We start from the raw sequence: 20,072 nt of genomic DNA on the forward strand, positions 1-20,072 counted from the left end.
AATAAAAATATATTTTTTAAAAAAGTAAATACATTCCCAACTGTTTGGCTTATTGATTTTCATTCAGCTCATTACTATTTCAGACATTTGCTCAGGAATGCCACTGGTGGTCATTAGAATTTGTAGAACAAATAGTTAATTATGTGTCCAAGCAGTGTGAGGATACATGGCATGGATTTATTATTTACTGAATTGATATAGCACCAAATCATGTAATTCATAGTGGTTTACAACAATGATGTAACTGTAGGCGTTATAAAAGTAGGTAGCCATCTTCAAAGCCCTATGGAACAGCTCAGTTTTCACTGCTTTACAAAATGGTGTTAGAATCTAGCCTCTGGTGGGGGGGTTAGGTAATAAAGTGGGGGCCATAACTGAAAAAGTACTGTACCACAATTCAGTCCAACTGCCTGTAAAGTAATGACCACAGAAATGCCATGATGTTGTTGCTGTTGTTTAGTCGTTAAGTCGTGTCCGACTCTTCGTGACCCCATGAACCTTATTGCGCCAGGCCTTCCTGTCCTTCACTGCCTCCCTGAGTTTGCTCAGTTTCATGCTCATTGCTTCAGTGATGCTATCTAACCATCTCATCCTCTGCCGTCCTCTTCTCCTTTTGCCTTCAATCTTTCCCAGCATCAGGGTCTTCTCCAAAGAGATCTCTCTTCGCATTAGGTGACCAAAGTATCTGAGCTTGAGCTTCATTATCGATCCTTCCAATGAGCAATCAGGGTTGATTTCCTTTAAGATTGACTGGTTTGACCTCCTAGCAGTCCAGGGGACTCTCAAGAGTCTTCTCCAGCACCACAGTTCAAAGGCATCAATTCTTCGGCGCTCGGCCTTTTTATGGTCCAGCTCTCACAGCCATACATTACTACTGGAAAAACCATAGCTTTGACTATGCGGATCTTTGTCGGCAAGGTGACGTCTCTGCTTTTCAATATGCTATCTAGGCTTGCCATAGCTTTCCTCCCAAGGAGCAAGCGTCTTTTAATTTCATGGCTGCAGTCTCCGTCTGCGGTGATCTTGGAGCCCAAATAAATGAAGTCTGTTACTGCTTCCATTTCTACCCCTTCTATTTGCCAGGAACTGATGGGTCCAGATGCCATGATCTTAGTTTTTTTAATGTTGAGTTTCAAGCCAGCTTTTGCACTCTCCTCTTTCACCCTCATCAAGAGGCTCTTTAGTTCTTCTTCACTTTCTGCCATTAGGATGGTATCGTCCGCATATCTGAGGTTGTTGATGATTCTCCCTGCAATCTTGATTCCGGCTTGTGATTCTTCCAGCCTGGCATTTCTCATGATGTACTCTGCATATAGGTTAAATAAGCAGGGTGACAGTATACAGCCTTGTCGTACACCTTTCCCTATTTTGAACCAATCGGTTGTTCCATGACCCGTTCTGACTGTTGCTTCTTGGCCCGCATACAGATTTCTCAGGAGACAGGTAAGGTGGTCTGGTACCCCCATCTCTTTAAGAATTTGCCACAGTTTGTTGTGATCCACACAATCAAAGGCTTTTGCATAGTCAATGAAGCAGAAGTAGATATTTTTCTGGAACTCTCGTGCTTTCTCCATGATCCAGCGAATGTTGGCGATTTGATCTCTAGTTCCTCTGCCTCTTCGAAACCCAGCTTGTACATCTGGTAGTTCTCGGTTCATGTATTGCTGAAGCCTAGCTTGTAGGATTTTCAGCATAACCTTGCTAGCATGTGAAATGAGTGCAATTGTGCGATAGTTTGAGCATTCTTTGGCGTTGCCCTTCTTTGGAATTGGAACATAAACTGACCTTTTCCAATCCCGTGGCCACTGTTGCGGTTTCCAAACTTGCTGGCATATTGAGTGCAGCACTTTAACACCATCATCTTTTAGTATTTTAAATAACTCAGCTGGAATACTGTCATCTCCACTAGCTTTGTTGTTAGCAATGCTTCCTAAGGCCCACTTGACTTCACTCTCTAGGATGTCTGGCTCAAGGTCAGTGATCACACCAGCGTGGACATCAGGGACATTAAGATCTTTCTTGTATAGTTCTTCTGTGTATTCTTGCCACCTCTTCTTAATCTCTTCTGCTTCTGTTAGGTCCCTGCCTTTTTTGTCCTTTATCATGCCCATCTTTGCACTAAACGTTCCTTTCATATCTCCAATTTTCTTGTAGAGATCTCTAGTCTTCCCCATTCTATTGTTTTCCTCAATTTCTTTGCATTGTTCATTTAAGAAGGCCTTCTTATCTCTCCTTGCTATTCTCTGGAAATCTGCATTCAGTTCCTTATATCTTTCCCTTTCACCCTTGCTTTTCGCATTCCTTCTTTCCACAGCTATTTGTAAAGCCTCATCAGACAGCCATTTTGCTTTCTTGCATTTCTTTTTCTTTGGGATGGTTTTAGTTGCTGCCTCCTGTACAATGTTACGGACCTCCGTCCATAGTTCTTCAGGCACTCTGTCTACCAAATCTAATCCTCTAAATCTATTCATCACCTTCACTGTGTACTCACAAGGAATATGATCTAAGTCATACCTGAGTGGTCTAGTGGTTTTCCCTACATTCTTCAATTTAAGCCTAAATTTTGCAGTAAAAAGCTCATGATCTGAGCCACAGTCAGCTCCTGGTCTTGTTTTTGCTGTCTGTATAGAACTTCTCCATCTTTGGCTGCAAAGTATATAATCAATCTGGTTTCGGTATTGACCATCTGGTGATGTCCATGTGTAGAGTCGTCTCTTGTGTTGTTGGAAAAGAGTGTTTGCTATGACTAGCTTGTTCTCTTGACAGAACTCTATTAGCCTTTGCCCTGCTTCATTCTGTACTCCAAGGCCAAACTTGCCTGTTATTCCGATTACTCCTTGACTTCCTACTTTAGCATTCCAATCCCCTATGATGAAAAGGACATCTTTTTTTGGTGCTAGTTCTAGAAGGTGTTGTAGGTCTTCATAGAACCGGTCAACTTCAGCTTCTTCAGCATCAGTGGTTGGGGCATAGACTTGGATGACTGTGATATTGAATGGTTTGCCTTGGATACACATTGAGATCATTCTGTCGTTTTTGAGGTTGTACCCCATTACTGCCTTTCCCACTCTCTTATTGACTATGAGTGCAACTCCATTTCTTCTAAGGGTTTCTTGCCCACAGTAGTAGATATAATGGTCACCCGAATTAAATTCACCCATTCCCGTCCATTTCAGTTCGCTGATTCCCAAGATGTCGACGTTCAATCTTGTCATCTCATGTTTGACCACATCCAGCTTGCCTTGGTTCATAGATCTTACATTCCAGGTACCTATACAATATTGTTCTTTACAGCATCGGACCTTCTTTTCGCTTCCAGATACATCCACAGCTGAATGTCCTTTCGGCTTTGGCCCAGCCGCTTCACTCTTTCTGGAGCTACTTGGAATTGCCCTCCGCTCTTCCCCAGTAGCATATTGGACACTTTCCGACCTGAGGGGCTCATCTTCCGGCGTCATATCTTTTAGCCTTTTAACATTGTCCATGGGGTTTTCTTGGCAAGGATACTGGAGTGGGTTGCCATTTCCTTCTCCAGTGGACCACATTTTGTCAGAACTCTCTGTCATGACCTGTCCATCTTGGGTGGCCCTGCACGGTATAGCTCATGGCTTCACTGAGTTACGCAAGCCCCTTCGCCATGACAAGGCAGTGATCCATGAAGGGGTTGGAGGAGATACACAGCTACCAAAGGGCTCATTGCCAGAACAACTAATACAGGTGGCAAAATAAGGCATCTCACCCATCAGTAGGTTTACTAGATCCTTCTCCCCAATATGGCAGTGTGCTAATTAGCGGTAATTGCCGCAATTGCAAATCTCTCCCCGCTTTATAGCAAAGCACTGACTAGGGATGCAATAACTGTAAATTCACTGGTGAATTTAAAGGGTTTTACTTTCTTTTCCTCCTGCATCCCCTAACTTAAGAGGCCTTGGCATCCTAACTGCCTCTAATCTAGTTTTGGAGCCGTTTGGGGAATAACCCTCTAGCCACTGCTTGGTCACTTCTTTGTAGTTATTTTGGGTACTTGTTTTGATTAATTGTCTGTATTTTGCTGTTTTTTTAATGTTATTTTATTGTTGTGACCTGCCCAGAGTCGGTTGGAGTCAGGCAGCATCCAAATAAAATAATAAAATAAAATAAAATAATATTCTGTTCGTTAGTTTGATGAATTTAGGAACAGTGCTTCTTAGAGTATCTAGGTTCATCTGCTGGACCCAGGATGTAGGGCTTTGGGTTTTTTTGGTTTTTATGCTGTGAGGAGTCTTGATTATTTTTAATTTTGTGTTGCCTTCTGTCTTTATACAGTGCTTTTAAAATATGTTTTGTAAGCCTTCCACAGTCACCTGATTAAGATGGTGGCCATATAAATTTGCTAAATGAAATAATATATGAGATAAATGAACTTTCTAAATAATAATGACAACACAAAAAATTATGTGCCTAGAATTGTCCTGATTACTTTAAAGCTCAACAAAACTGTTGCTGTGAGTTCTGCCACTTGTATTCTGGACCCATGCCTCTCCTAGTTAGCTAAGGCCTCCCCAGGAGGTGGCATGTGGGTCCAAATTAAGGTTAATGCCTCCTTACAGATGGTTATGTGGTGCACCCTTCTCAAAAGGCCATCCTTGGACCCAATGGTTTTGGATAATTTTCATCCAGTCTCCAGCCTTCCCTTTTTAGAGAAACTTGTTGAGAGGGTGGTAGGGGCCTAGCTGCAGAGGATCCTAGATGAAGCAGATTATTGAGACACTTTTCAGAGAGGGTTTAGGTCAGGTTATAGGACTGAGATAGCATTGGTTGTACTTGTGGATGATCTTTGGAGGACTTGCGTTAGGGGTGGTCTAGATCTCTTGATGGCTTTTGAAACCATCAACCATGGTATCCTTCTGGACCAGCTATGCAGATTGGAAGTGTGTGTGGGGGGGTGCTCCTCCTTTGTTCATGGCCTTTTTTACAGTATGTGGGAAGCCTCAGGGCTTGGATCTCTCACAACTCCTATTTAACATCTACATGAAGCCACTGAGTGAGGTCATTTGGTGGCATGGGGTATGGTATCATTAGTTTGCAGATGATACTCAGTTATATATTCCCCCCCACCCCAGGCTGGGCAGGTGATGACATTCAGTTGCTTGCCCAGTGCCTGGAGGCTGTAAGGGCCTAGAAGGGGAGGAACCAGCTGCAATTCAACTCTAGCAAGAGTTGACCAAGGCTTGGGGTTTTGGCCCCTGAGGTCTAGTGAGTTGTCATCTTTTACTCTGGGTGGGGTAGTGTGATGGACTGGAATGGAGGAAGGGGGGTGAAAACAGTGCTCTCGTCTCCAGAGCAACGCTCAGGAGATAAGCGGAGGAAGCTGGCGCATCCCTAAACATTCCAGAAGACAGTGAATAGCTGTGCCTGGGAACTAGTGGTCAGTCTGAGAAGATTTCTGTAAACAGGCGCTGGCTAATAAACCTTGCTGATTGAACCTGCATGATCTCCAGGAGTTCTTTGGGCTAGGCCTAACAGGTAGCACTCCCCTAGACAGAGTTGGTGCACAATTTGGCGGTTCTCTTAGACTTGCTGCTCCTACCTGAAGAGGAGGTGGCAGCCATGGCTGGGGTGGCCTTTGCATAAATTCATCTTGTGTGCCAACTGAGCTCATTCCTGGGCCAGGAGGCCTTGCTCATAGTCACCCAAGCCCTAGTTACTTCCTGACTGAATTACTGCAATGCATGGGACTGCCTGTGAAGATCACCCATAAGTTACAGCTAGTCCAGAATGTAGCGGCGCACACAGTTCTGGGTGGCCCATAGTTTGTCTGTGTTACACTGCTGTTGTGCAATTTGCACTGGCCCCCAGTTTCTTTCTGGGTGCAATTCAAAGTGCTGGTTATCACCTTTAAAGCCCTGAATAGCATGGGGCCAGGTTATCTGCAGGACTGGCTTTCCCTGAGGGTATCCACCTGTCCCACCAGATCAGATAGGGTGGGCATGCTCCAGGTCTCTTAAGTGTTGTCATATGGTAGGACCTCAGAGGCATATCTTCTCCATAGCTGCCCTTGGAAAAGCCCCCCCGCCCGGAGACCCAGAGAGCCCCTACTCTCTTAGCCTTCCGGAAAGCAATGAAAACCCTACTCTTTTCCCAGGCATTGGGCTAGGATGGGAATGAGCCCAGCAATGTGGAGTTGACAGGATGCTTTGGCATGATGGCAGGAAGCATGATCTTTTTTTCAGTATGGTCCATGCTTGTGGGTTATTCTGTTTTTACTGGGTATTGTTGTAAGCCACCTAGGACTATGTTATATAAAACAGGCGGCCATATGAGTTTTATAAATAAATATAACAATCCTTAATAATGGATTCCCCAATATACAAACTTTCATTGAAATAAGGATGTTGCTAACCCTCACAGAAGTTTGTTTAAGTGAACCTGACAGATTTTTCTATAAAAGCTCTTTTTATATATGAATTTCAGAATTCTTCAAGCAGATTTAACCAACAGATATTGGTTCATTAATTGAGCTAAATAAAAAACAGTAAACAAATAAACAAATATCTTGCTGGTATTTCAGGGAGCTTTGAAGACCTGGCTCTTTGCCCAGTGCTTTGGCAAGGGTGATTGAAGCCCTGTTCTGGGTAATATGGGTTTGCTTTGGTTGTTGTCTGGTTTGCGCCATTTTTTGTTATCTTTTGTTCTATGATTTTATCATTGCATTCTTTTATCGTTCTGTTTGTTTTTATCTGTGAACTGCCCAGAGTCACTGAGAGTCAGGAGGTGTAAAAATTTTAAAAAATAAATAAAAAATAAATAAGAATAATAAATGTTGAAGTATTGTAAAATACTCACTGACTTGAATGAAAAAAGAGCCTTGGGGTGCCTAGTTTCCCTCCCAGGTATGGCTGGTAAGGACAGCAGATGCTCCCTGGTTTTGGGAATTGAGGGGCTTCAATATAGGGATGGGGCTGCTGTTGGGGGGATGGGGGCAGGCCAAAATATTATGGTGGTGACAGGCATGGGGAGATATGGTGGGAGACGGGGAGCAGGCCATTCCTGGGGACCACGGGACTGTTGTTTGCTGCCGGTTTCATGTTCCAGTTCCTCAGTCTCAGCCCCAGTATCCTGTCAGCAGAACTTCAGAGGCTCTGGTCTCCGGCTGCCACTTCTAAATGCCAGGTTAGTCTGTAATAAGGCATCCCTCATCCGTGATTTAATCACGGATGAGAGGGCTGACCTGGCACGCACCACTGAGACCTGGCTAGATTCGGAGGGGGGAGTAGCCCTCACAGAGTTATGCCCAGCTGGGTTTCGAATGTGGCATCAGTCGAGAGTCGGGGGCAGGGGTGGAGGTGTGGCAATCCAGGAATCTCTTACAGCCTTCAGGGGCGCTGCACCACCGGTCACTGGATGTGAGATCCTGTTCATTAAGTTAGGCTCTAGGGATCAGTTGGGATTGCTGCTGTTGTATCAGCCTCTCTGCTGCACAACAACCTCCCTGCCTCAGCTCCTTGATGCCACATCTGGGTTGGCAGTGGAGTTCCCCAGGCTTATGGTCTTGGGGGACTTCAATTTGCCTTCTCTAGGGATGGGGTCTGAGGTAGCTTGGGTTCATGGCCACCATGACGGCCATGGGCCTATCCCAAATCATCCAGAGCCTGACACGGAACAGTGGTCGTACACTGGATCTGGTGCTCCTGTCAGAGCAGTGGCTATGTGATTTGAAATTGGGGGAGATTTTGGCGTCCCCCTTGTCATGGTCAGATCACGCCCTAATTACAATGGGATTCCCTAGCACCACTATCCACTGCAGGGAGGCTGGACCTATTAGATCGGTCCACCCCCAGCAACTAATGGACCCAGATGGGTTCCAGAGGGAGCTGAGGGTCGTTCCTGTCAGTCTGCTGCACAGTCCATCTGAAGCCTTGGTCGCTGCTTGGAATAAAGGGGCGGCTGAGGCTTTGGATCAGATCACGCCCATGCAACCTCTCTCCTTTTGGGGATCCCAGCACTCTCCATGGTTTACAGAAGAGTTAAGGGAGAGGAAGTGAGAGATGTCTACAGTGTCACTGGCGCTCGCAAGGGACGAACTCGACCGAACATGGGTTAGAGCGGCTATTTATGCCTACTTAGTGGCAATAAGGGCAGCGAAGCATCATTACTCCTCTGCTCTTATTGCATCCACAGATAGCCACCCCGCAGCCCTGTTTCGGGTGACATAAGCCCTCCTGGCTAAGGATGGCTGGGAGAACCTTCTGCAGGGATGTATGGAGGAATTTTCTCAGCATCTGTCGGATAAAATTGGATTCATTCTCAGATGGATGCTGGCTTTACTGCAGGTCCAGTGGAGGTACCTAGGGTGGAGTCTTGCCCTGTTATCTGGGAACAGTTTGAACCTGTTGGACCTGAAGAAGTGGACAGGGTCCTTGGGGCTGTGAGCTCATCCACCTGCTCTTTAGATCCATGCCCCTCTTGGGTTGTGAAAGCAGCCCTGGGGGTGTTGTGTAAGTGGGTTCTAGTGATGGTTAATACATCCTTGAGCGAGGGGGTTATTCCCTCACCTCTTAAGGAGGACTTGGTTTGCCTCCTCCTCAAGAGGCCATTGCTAGACCCCACTATACTGGACAATTTTTATCCAGTATCTAACCTCTCCTTTTTGGGGAAGGTGATTGAGAAGGTGGTTGAGCAACAGCTTCAAAGGATCTTGGATGAAGCAGATTATCTGGATCCCTTTCAGTTGGGATTCAGGCGTGGGTATGGGATGGAAACAGCACTAGTCGCACTTTTGGATGATCTCTGGCGAGGGCAGGATGGAGGTTGTACATCCATCCTTGTCCTACTTGACCTCTCTGCGGCTTTTGATATCATCGATTGTGGTATCCTTCTGGATCGGCTCAGAGGATTGGGGGTGGGTGGCGCTATGTTGTGCTGGTTCACCTCCTTCCTCCAGGGCCAATTCCAGTCGGTAGTGGTTGGGGAGGAGAGATCCCATCCTCAGCCCCTGTTATGTGGGTGCCATAGGGTTTGGTGCTCTCCCCCTCCTATTTAACATCTACATGAAGCCGCTGGGTGAGCTCATCCATCATCATGGGGTGAGGTATCATCAGTATGATATACCCAATTATACATCTCTGCCCCTGGTGAATTAAGTGATGCTGTGAATGTCTTATCCCAGTTCCTGGAGGCTGTGAGGGTCTGGATGGGGAACAACGGGCTTCAACTGAACCCTGGCAAGACTGAATGGCTGTGGTTTTGGAGTCTTCTGGTGCTAGAGCTATGTTATCTTTGGTGCTGAATAGGGTTGCACTGCCCCAGAGAGACCCTGGGTGCAATCTGGGGGTCCTCCTGGACTCACAACTCCTGCTCGAAGACCAGGTAGCAGTCATGGCTAGAAGGGCTTTTGCACAGCTTCATGTTATGCGCCAGTTGCGCCCATTCCTAGATCAGAGGGATCTAATCACTGTCACTCCTGCCCTGGTCACCTCCCATTTGGATTTCTGTAATGCACTCTACATGGGCCTGCCCTTGAAGAGTAACTGGAAGCTTCACCTGGTGCAAAATGCAGTGGCATGGGCAGTTATGTGTGCCCCTAGGGCAGTACATGTTATATCTCTGCTTCACGAGCTGCACTGGTTGCCAGTTTGCTTCCGGGTCCAATTCAAGGTGCTGCTTTTGACCTTTAAAGCCCTTCATGGCATGGGGCCAAGTTATCTGAGGGATCGCCTCTCCCCCATTACATCTGCCCGTCCCATCAGATCTGGCAGACAAGGCGTGGTGCCGATCCCGTCTGCTAGAGAATTACATTTGGTGGTCCCCAGGAGGCGGGCCTTCTCTGCTGTGGCGCCCACCTTGTGGAATCTTCTCCCCCTGGAAGTGAGATTAGCTCCATCCCTCTTAACGTTCTGTAAGTCCCTCAAGACCTGGCTATGTGATCAGGCCTGGGGTTCCCAGGAGACTGGGGAGATTTTACGATGGCTCCCTTATTAATTTTATCCCCTCCTATTTTGTATGTTTTTACATTTTTTATGTATTCATTTTTTAATTGTTCTACGCCATCCAGAGTCACCTTGTGTGAGATGAGTGGCTATGTAAATATGATTGATTGATTGATTGATTGATTGATAAATAAATAAATAAATAAAGTATTTGATTCTACAGCATCTCTAAGGAGATATGAATCTTACCAGTCCCTTGACCACTGGAAGTTTCATGTGAACCCAAAATATGAGTACAATCACTAAGCCTTTTCTTAATAAGAGGAATTGCTTAATGAAATAGAATATCAAGTCTATTTCCTACTCTAAAGACTTCCCCATCCTTATCTTCATTCACTCCTTTGCTTCAGCCTGCTTACTTTAGCTACTAAAATTAAATCCTTGAAGAACAAATTTCCCACAGAGAATATTATGTTTATTAGCTATTTTATGTTGTGGCTATATCTATTTTCATCACAGCACAGCATGATAGATTGTTATCAGCTAAGATCCAAGGACTCTTGATGAATCATGGTTAGACTCTTTTATGCCTGCTGAACTGCTACCATGGAACATTAATGTAAACTGATCCTACTGTGCCAACCTTGATGTGCCAGCACAGTGTCCCATTGAGGTCATAGGAAAGACCAAAAAACTGCACTAACTTTTCACCTTTGAAAACTTACGCTTTATGCCTGTTCTACTGAGAAGAACGCTCAAGGAACATGAGCACTATCCAACCTCTTCTTAATGAACAACTTGCATGGCAATTCAATGTGTATAAAAAGAATCCATAAAAGAATCACAAAATGCTTTTCAATTTCAATCTTCCTCTTCCCTCCAATCTACTCTAACAGTATTAACTGCTTTTATAAAATTGTGTCCATTTAGTCTCTGATGCCAAATTAGATGAATATTTGCTGAGAAATATACCTAACTTGGAACCTCCACCCTTTTTTCTCACTGGACTACTCTCATTAATAGCACCTCTATATTCTTTTACTCTGACACTCTTTATAGTGCTGGAATATTTGTATACTGTCAGTGCCATTAAATATTTTCTGCCCATTACTGAATATTATCCCAATGGATCAGGCAAATCAGATGTGCATGTGTTTGCTAAATTTGCTAATCACAAATACTCTGTGTTTGGGCTATATTTAATTACTTTGTCACTAAAAAGTAGCAAAACTGCTTTTGTCTCTGCAGTCCAGTGTTTTGTTTTATTTCAACCTGGCTCCGAAATCAAATAAGGCATTTAAAAGACAAAAAGGCTTCAAGTAGTGGAGTACAGAAAAGGGTTGCTCTTGGCCCCATGAGTTCTATTAAAGGTCAAAATAGACACTTCATCTCCAGTTGGATGCCTTGGCAAATACACATAAACCTGATTCATTGGTGGTGATGCACTTGCCTTATTTTATGCTTTAAACTGACACCTCATTCATATGTTTATATTCACAGTCACTGCCCTGAAGTGACATCCACAGTGAGAAAGAGAACAACAAGGAATATGTGGTAGTTGACTGGTAAGTAGTTCTGCCTAGAACTGAAACAACATATGCCACCGAATGCCACCAACAGCTGTGTGGGGGAAGCTTGAATCTTCACTGCTGTGCATCTGGTACAGTCACTAGCACTTCACTGAAATTCTGCGAGATCACAAAAATCTATTCATCAATTCAAACAAACTCCTGCTCAGTATCCTGATCAAAAGACTGCCCATCTGTCAGATGCATAGGCAGAACCACTCGTGGTTGTTCTTTACAATTGTAAAATTCATTTGGCAGTGACTTGGAGCAGACATAATAGAGATAGGACAGAACGGAGGACAGAACAATGTGTGTTTTTCCCAGCTCATAGATGGGTGAGTAGTAATTTATCTCAGTAGTGGGGAACCATCTTAAGGAATGGTTGGGTTTCTTCCTTTCTATAGAATGGATAAACATCTATTTGTTTGTTCTTTCCTTCTTATAAGAAGATACTGAGCCTTCAGCCAGTTAATGGGCTGTTATTGTATTAAAATCATTGCTTTTGGATCTCTATAAAATTTCTTTGTTCTGCTTCTAAAATGCTAGGCTGGTGTTTCCTTCTGCAAAGGAATGAACTTGGAGTTTTGAATTTGCTGAGCAGCTCTCTTACTTTAAGAAGAGGAGGAGGAGAAAGAAGAATTCCCTTCTCCCCTCAACAGCTGGGGTTTAAAGTGATTATACCAAACAGATTTTCTACATTCCCAAAGGATTTGAAATATACTTCATAGAACCAGAAACCAAAATACAGGAATCTATAAAACACTAAACAAGACCCAGATGTTTTGTACTCAATCTAATCTCCCAAAGTCTTTTTTTTTTTCTTTCATTCCCCAAGAAGTAAATCTGCAATAATGTGGGAGAAGAGCCACGTTTCAAAATAACAAGTCAAGTTGTTTTTCAAACACAACTGCCTGGATAATTAAGTTTTACACCCTTGAAAAATTTTCATCCAAGTATTCCTGACCTCAATAAATTAATACTCACAGAGAAATCTCTTGTTGAAATAAATGAACAATAGAAAACACTTTGATTCCTTATGATTCCCATTACAATCTTACTCAGTATAAACAATTTTACAACATGAAAATAATCTTGCATGATATATTTGCTGTTGTATTCATTATATCCTGCCTTTATTTTGTACAAGGTTCATAGTGGCACATATAATATTCCATTTTCCTATTTTACTCCTAAGCATGAGGGCGGATTGGGCTGAAAAAGATGACAGCCAGCTTCCATATTTGATGGAAGATTAGAATGTAGGGTTTCCTGGTTCTAGTCTGGCATATTATTATTAGTAGTATATTTTATTTACAAATTACCCCCCTCAATTGATAAAACATCTAAATACCCCACAAATCTTCCACACAATTAACAAACCAATATTTAAACTTAAAAAAAAATAGAAACCCCAAAAAAGGAAAAGACTAGTTACAACCCCCCCCAACAAATTAAGAAAGAAAAAAATCTACATTATATATTATCAATAGTCCCTGGTTTATTAATAAGTACCATACACTAATATGCAATATGATCAATACAAAATATTATTATAAAATACCACAAAAACTGGCATCCTAACTATTACCCCACACTGGCTCATCTATCATATTGCTGAAGGCATTATCAAGATATACTACCAGTTCCTCTTCATCTCAAAAAGGTATGTTCTGGATATTCTGAGAATATTATTTTGTACTAGGGTTGTTTAAGAATACTAAGAGAAAATGAAATCATGTTATAGTGGAAATGCTGATACAACATAAGCCTCAACGGGTGTTGAGCTAGCAAGCTACAATTTCAGTTTCTTAGTCAAAGTCAGAATTCACAGTGAAGACATTAACATCCCCATACTGTATTTTTCTTACTCATTGGCACAAGTTTTTGATCTATTGGTTTTACCTCTTTGATGTAATATTTCAACTAAGGTATGAAAACTATTATTTTTTTAATGAGATTCAAAATGACTCAATAGTTATCCCAAGGAAAGAAAAAAAATACTTTTAAAATCAGTCTGAGTAACAATGAAAGGTTAAAGGACAGCAACAAATTAGTGTTTTTGTCTGCTAATGCATCCTTAATGTTCTGCTCATCTCAGGAAAAAGCAAAATGTGTCAGATTTAGAAAGGACTCTGTGCCTTGAAGTCCAAATCCTGGAAAACACAGCACATTGTTTTTTGCATACCTTGTCAAATTCTGCCTTAAACATACAGATGAAAGCAAACATTTCATCCAGGTTTCCCATTAGAAACAAACAGTAAAGCCTGGGTTTTATTTATATACTTATATGACATACAGCGCTGGTTATACTTGAATTCAGTTTTGGACTCTGTTTTTCATGTCAGAATTTCAAAATGATTTCAAGTGCTTTTATCACTACTGGTAGTGGTAAAGCATTTGGAAGGTATCGAAAAGACTTTTGGAAGGTTTTGAATCCAATCACTCCTTTTAGATATCAAAGATGACACAGCCACGCTGGCTATGACTTGCAGAATTTGATGTCTAAAACACTGGAGGGCACAAGACTGGGCCAAGTTGTTGTAAGGCTTACTGTTGCAGTGCCTTAGACACTTCTCTGCCCATCAAATTACCATTGTTGTGTAAGAAATTTTTACCACTATAACAATGCTGAGGTACAGGATTATGGCTTTTAACTTAAGGAAGGCTAGATTGGTAGAGGGCATAGGAAATGGCCTTGAAAGACAGGAAGAACAGTGGCTACCAAGGCAACAGTCAGAGAAGTGGGGCTTGAGCCTGTTCCAAGAAACTAATTTGAGAAAATGCCTCAGACAAGCCCCTCCCTAGTTCACACAAAGATAAAGTAAGAGAGGGGGAAGCACATTCAAACTTGCAAGATTCTGTTAGTATAGCTGTTAAAATAAACGTAGTCCTGGCCTATATAGCATTGGTTTCTTAGTCTGGTCTACCTTGTGGGGCTGAAAGGTTGCTTCTGTTTCTTTGTTGATCAATTAATCTAGTATGGTAATCTGCAAACGATTCAGGACCTTTTGTGTTAGAATCTATAAACTAAAAATAGGCATAAATATCACATGATCGTACCAACTGTGCACTTTTATGCCTGTTTCCTTTTATGTCTATAGTTAGGATTACAGGTTTCAGGGGACTGTGTGGCAGACAGGAAGAGAAAGGACATGGGAGAAGTGTAGAGAAATAGACTAAAAGGAAAACCGTATCTAAAATGAGTATGTAATCAAGAGTCTATATAAAGTACCCACTAAGAAAAGAACAACAACAATTGAAAGTAAGATCCTGGAATATTATATAAGCATGACTCACTCTAGACTTGCTGCTCCTCAGCCTCTTAATATTTATTTATTTATTGGATTTCGAGGCTACCTGAATCCAAAAAGACTCTGGAGGCTTACATTATTTAAAAGAATGCATAATTTAAAAAGGAACATGAATGCCTGACAAAGCCACTAAATAACATCCAAATGACTTATAAACATACGGATAGACATTTTTGCATTCTATGAATTTGCTATCAAGCTAGATAAGGAAGATGCTCTTTGACTGCACTGCTTGGGAGCTCCACTTCAATGGATTTTTTTCAAACTTACCAGGAGAAAATTATATCTTTTCCCACAAGCTAAAGATGCTTTGGATAAATATTTCACTCCATGCATAAGTGTTGTGATGGAACAATTAAAATTTGGACATAGAATACAGGCACCTAAAGTTTCTGTAGATGCATATATTAGTGCATTTACAGAATTAGCTAAGGCACTAAGAAGTAGGGTCTGATTTAATATCAAGAAGTGAGAAAATGCATTCACAAAACATTGTGTTATATATATTGGCAACAGAAAGATTTGACACTGGATAGAGCAGTTACCATATGAAATTATATGAAAGTGCTCAAGAAGAAAGTCACCTAATGGCTGCAATGAGTAGCATTTCTGTAGAGATTTTCATTACTTGTGTGTATCAAGAAAAGGTGGTGAAAGGTTTAGTAAAAAGAAGTTACAAGGCCATAGTGTTTCAGGATTCAAGTCAGTCACTGGCAGAACTGCCTTGTTATTGCTATAGATCATTGTAACATTCTAGAAAACAATATAACACTACCTATTTATATTGAAAAATAATCAGATTCAAATTGTTACAAGAAAGCCGAGGATGCATCTCATAATCAGAACATGAACAACCATATAAAGGAGAAAGTCCATGGGGGGCAAAAAGACAACAGAAAGTGAAGATGAGTTTATGTTCTGGATTCTGAAGAAAAAGAAATTGCGTTAATGGGTACCCACTAGACACGGTGATTGCTACTGGGACAGAACTTTATTTGCAGCAAACTTTATCATGCATATTTGCAAGCAGAGTTATTGCCAACATTTATTTTATTTTAATTGTTGCCTATGGTCAGCCTCACTCACTCATGTGCCTGAGTTACTCCATAGCAAGTTCATTTGGAATTGTGGTTGATGATTTTGTATAGCTTATCCAAGGAGATCTAGAGCCATTACCTGACTGAAAAACTACTTTTACTCATCATATACTTCAGAAAGGAAACTTTGCAAACTCACTAATTATTCTCAGAATCAACTGGATCAACTGGTATACAACTTCTTGTTTAAAGGGCATAAATAGATTATTGAATGTTCAGTGCCTACAGTGGTTGAATGCATTGTGCCTTTCACACATATCTTGAGACATATAGCCATATGGCACCACAGAAGCTGTGAATGCTGAATTAAACAAAATGTTGGAGAGTGGTATTGCAGATGTAGTACACAAGGGTATGAGTTGGATATTGAACATGTTGATTGTACCAACAACTTGGGTGGCGTACAATTTGATTATTATTGTTGGTTACACAGCCAAATGTTTAGACTAGATTTGGCATTTTTATCCACCTATTGAGTTCTTCCCAAGGACCTGGGATAGGCAGATGTTGTTGTTTGATGGTGTTAAAGGTATTGTCGCAGGATATAAGCTGTTCCAAGTAAAGCTGCCTTTTGCAATTGACTGATGGTGATTTTGTCAATGCCGATAGTCTTCAAGAGGTACTCCAGATGTTTTGGGATTGCACCCAAGGTGCCTATAGTACTACTGATACTATCTTTGCTTTCCTTTGCCACAGTCATTCTATTTCTATTTGCAGGTCTTTGTATTTTGCGATTTTCTCCAGTTTTTTCTCTTCTCTTCTGCTGTCTCCAAGTATTGCAATATCCACTATCCAGATTTTTTTGTCTTTCTTATCAACAATTGTTAAGTCTGGGGTGTTGTGTGGCAGGTGCTTGTCTGTTTGAATTCTAAAGTCCCAGAGCACTTTAGCGTCTTCATTTTCTCTCACTTTATCTGTTTTGTGGTCCCACCAGTTCTTGCTTGCAGGCAAATGCTATTTCTTGCAGATATTCCAATGCACTATTGTTGCTACTTTGTCATGCCGTTGTTTGTGGCAGCTGACTAGGTGGTCCACTGTTTCTTCAGCTTCTTTGCACAGGCAGCATTTGCTGTCTGTTGCTGTCGTCTCGATTCTGGCTTTGTATGCATTTGTTCTTAAGGCTTGGTCTCGTGCAGCCAGAATTAGCCCCTCTGTCTCTTTCCTCAATTTTTCTGCTCTTAGCTATTGCCAGGTCTTGTTGTTATCTGCTTTGCCTGCTAGTTTTTTTTTACTACTGGCCATGTAAGACTTTGCCTTGCCATGTCTCCTTTCTATTATTTATTTGGTCTTTCTTGTAGGCCAGTTTGGTCTCTTCAGTATTCAGTAAGCCTTTGTGGTGCACTAACTTCAATGTATCTTCTTCACTGTCCTTCAGATATTCTTCCAATGCCTTTTTTTTTTCTTCAACTATCTGGTGTACTTGCAACATTCCCTGCCCACCAATGCTCCTTGGTAAGTAGAGTTTGTCAACATCTCTGCATGGATGAAGGCATGATTCATTGTCATTATTTTTCTGGTCCTTCTATCCAGGTATTCTAGTTCTGCTTGAGTTCAGTCCACTATTCCAGCTGTGTATCTAATGACTGGAATTGCCCAGGTGTTAATTGCCTTGATGGTATTTCCTCCACTGAGTTTGGACTTTAAGATCTTCACTCTCACCTGTAGTTGCCTGGTACTACCCCTTTTGTTGGATCTTTCATTATCAGGTAGGTTTTGCCAGATGTTAACCAATCTCAGATACATTGAAGATACATTGAAGTTACTACTAACCTTCTTCTTGACTTCAATATGCTTAATGTTACCAGCTTGAAGAATGCCCAGGTATTTGTAGTGATCTTTTTCATCCAGACTCTTGATGTTATTTCCATAGGTCATCTTGATTCCTTGAAAATAGGTTTTCACTATTTTTCCCCTGTTGATGGTAAGGGTGGCACATTTGTTCAGTCCAAACTCTATTGCAATATCTTGGCTGTATGTTCAGACAGTGTTGAGCAGCGATTCTATTTCAGATGGTGTTTTTCCATATAGCTTATCACTTCTCAGCCTTTTGGCTAAAATCAAGTGCAGTATCACACCGCTTCAAATCATCCATGTAAAGGAGGTGGGAAAGCCTGGCAGATGTTTTTGATGTATGATAGCCATGGCCTGACTTGTTCAGTATTGTTAACAGAGGAATCAATGCAATGACAAACAGTAGTGATAATAGTGAGTCTCCTTGAAAAATTCCTCTCTTGATATTCACCTCTCCTAGTCTATTACCATTGATCAGCAAGTGTGTCTTCCACTGAGCCACTGATCTTTGCACAAAGCTTCTGATGTTTCTACTGACTGCTGTTATTTCTAGGCACTTGATTATCCAATCATGTGGCAGGGAGTCAAATGCCTTCTTGTAATCAATCCAAGCTACATTCAAGTTGATCTTCCTTCTCTTGCAGTTTTCCAAAATCATGTTGTGAATTAGGAGCTGATCTTTTGTTCCACTGCTGTTTGGGCAGTTTCCTTTCTGCTCACATGGAAAGAGCTTGTTTTCAACTAGATGCTGTTGGACTACATCAGCTACCACACTAGTTAGCAATCTGAAAGGTGTTGGTAAGCAGGTAATTGGCCTGTAGTTGCCTGGTGCTGCCCCTTTTGTTGGATCTTTCATTATCAGGTAGGTTTTGCCAGATGTTAACCAATCTTCAACTTCACCTCCTTGCAGGATGTTGTTAAACTGCTTGGCAATAAGTGGGTGCAGGCAAGTCAGATGTTTCAACCAAAAACCATGCAGTTCATCTTCACCTGGTGCTGACCAACTCTTGATCTTCCTTGTCCTTTTCTCTACCATTTCTGCTGTTATTACAAGTTCCTTGATTTCAGCTTCTTTTTTATTCTTATCCACCTTCTTTATCCAAGCTGCATTCTTGTTGTATTTCTTTGGGTTGTCCCATAGCTGCGCCCAGAACTGCACTGTTTCTTCTTCGTCAGGTGTTGACTGGTTCATTGCAGTCTCTCCATTGATGGGTTGGTAGAAATGTTTCTGATTCAACTGAAATTGGACATTCTGCCTATAATGTGCAATTCGAGCTTTGTATGCTGATCTTTTTGGCTATGGCTGTTGGTTTATTATTTTACTTCTCTGATCTTCCTTGTTTCTAGGTGATATTTCTTGATCAGGTATCCTTTGGTCTTCTTGTTCTTCAGTTTCTTTTCTTTCATCTGTCCTAGCTTGCTTGCATCTGATCTTAGCATGCTGATCTTATTTTCCAATCTGATCTTCCATTTTGGTGGTGCATTGTTTGGCTTTTTTTCTTGTTTGTTGATCTTGCATCCAAGGTATTCAGTTATAACTACAGCTGTGCTGAACATTAGTTGGTTTGTTTCTTGCAGTGAGCTGGTGCTTATACAGTGGTACCTCGGGTTACGAACGCCTCTGCTTACGAACTTTTTGGGTTACAACCAGCTCTGGCCACAAAAATTTACCTCGGTTTGCGAACTCCGCCTTGGGGTATGAACTGGATCCGTGGCCATTTTCTGCCGTGCCACGTGGTCCGCGGCCATTTTCCGCCCGTGCCACGTGGTCCGCGGCCATTTTCCCGCCCGTGCCACGTGGTCCGCGGCCATTTTCCGCCCGTGCCACGTGGTCCGCGGCCATTTTCCCGCCCGTGCCACGTGGTCCGTGGCCATTTCCCGCCCGTGCCACGTGGTCCGCGGCCATTTTTCCGCCCGTGCCACATGGTCCGCAGCCATTTTTCTGCCCATGCCACGTGGTCCGCGGCCATTTTCCGCCCATGCCACGTGGTCCGCGGCCATTTTCCCGCCCGTGCCACGTGGTCCGCGGCCATTTTACGCCCGTGCCACGTGGTCCGCGGCCATTTTTCCGCCCGTGCCATGTGGTCCGTGGACATTTTTCCGCCCGTGCCACGTGGTCCGCGGCCGTTTTCCGCCTGTGCCACGTGGTCCGCGGCTGTTTTTCCGCCCTGCCGCGCAGTCCGCGGCCGTTTTTCCGCCCGTGCCACGCGGTCCGCGGCCATTTTTCCGCCCTGCCGCGCAATCCACGGCCGTTTTTCCGCCCTGCCGCATGGTCCGCGGCCGTTTTTCCGCCCTTGATGCGTGGTCCGCGGACGCCGGAACGGATTAACGGTAATTATATTGAACCTTATGGGAAAATTTGCTTCGGGTTGCGAACAAATCGGGTTGCGACCAGAG

The 20,072-nt window shown here is 42.7% G+C and overlaps 1 pseudogene; it reads left to right on the plus strand.

Moving 5' to 3' along the window:
- Positions 1–6,991: 6,991 nt before the first annotated feature.
- Positions 6,992–20,072, plus strand: part of LOC148216695 (uncharacterized) — a 40,340-nt pseudogene continuing 27,259 nt past the window's right edge.

This window comes from Python bivittatus, unplaced genomic scaffold (assembly GCF_059951505.1).
Source record: "Python bivittatus isolate LINGU-HERP-01145 unplaced genomic scaffold, Pbiv_v1 ctg000080_np1212, whole genome shotgun sequence".
NCBI lineage: Eukaryota > Metazoa > Chordata > Lepidosauria > Squamata > Pythonidae > Python > Python bivittatus.